A 1062-nucleotide genomic window follows, 5' to 3' on the forward strand; every position below is an offset into this window, starting at 1 on the left:
CACTCCACAATGCACCACACTGGATTCAATATTGTGACATACTACTCCATGCTGCAAGGATAGAAACTCTTTCATAGACAGTTCAAATTGATTTTCTCAAATTATTGCACTCAAATTAGTTTTCTCAAATTATTGCTTTCTTTATATATATATATATATATATATATATATATATATAGGAAATTAAATATTCCAATAACAAAATTTCATGCTAATACAAGATGCTTATGAAGAAAGGAAAGTGGATGTTCTAATTGAAAAGGTTCTTGTTAACATAAGGTCCTCCTCTGATATCAAGTGGAAAGAAAGAAAGAAATGGCTTTGAAGTAAGAACATTTGTAGACATTAAAATTTTAGTAGATTACATTACTACTAAATTGATTTTCAAAATTGTGACTTCATAGTTCAACAAAATTTGAGCTTGACAAGTGATGGAGTAGACCCTCAATTTTGTCCCTTGCCACTTGCATGTATCTTGGGGGTGTCGCCCGCACCCAATTTTTGTATGTCACGGCCATGGAGCCCTTGTTGGGCTTAATCAATTTTCAGACCTCACGTGAGTTCACCTATGGTTCCATTTAGTGTGAGTGTTTGGTCCAGTATGAAATGTCTTCATGGCCAATTCCCTGGTTCATATCATGCTACAGGATAGAGGTTAAGGTCTCCACAAAAACTTTAGTTCGATTAGAGCTCGCTGAAGCCCATCAAAATCTGGCTAACTCTGGCTTGTTTTAGTCATTTCTCCCTCATCCAAGCTTAGAATTGTGTACTTTTTTTTTTTTTTTGGATTCCTTACTCTTCAAGGAATATTTTGTCAAAATTTGAGAATTTTTCTCAACCAGGTCAACCAGTTTGGCTCATCCGGTTCATCGGGGCAACTCGTTGAAGCCCATTCAAATCTATAGCACTCTGGCTTGTTTTAGTCATTTTTATATTATCCAAGCTTAGAATTGTGCACCATTTTCTTTTTCTGGATTCCTTACTCTTCAAGGAATATTTTGTCAAAATTTGAGAATTTTTCTCAACTGGCTCAGCCGGTTCGTCGGGGCAGCTTGCTGAAGC

This window comes from Vitis riparia, chromosome 14, assembly GCF_004353265.1.
Source record: "Vitis riparia cultivar Riparia Gloire de Montpellier isolate 1030 chromosome 14, EGFV_Vit.rip_1.0, whole genome shotgun sequence".
In the NCBI taxonomy this organism is placed as follows: Eukaryota; Viridiplantae; Streptophyta; class Magnoliopsida; order Vitales; family Vitaceae; genus Vitis; species Vitis riparia.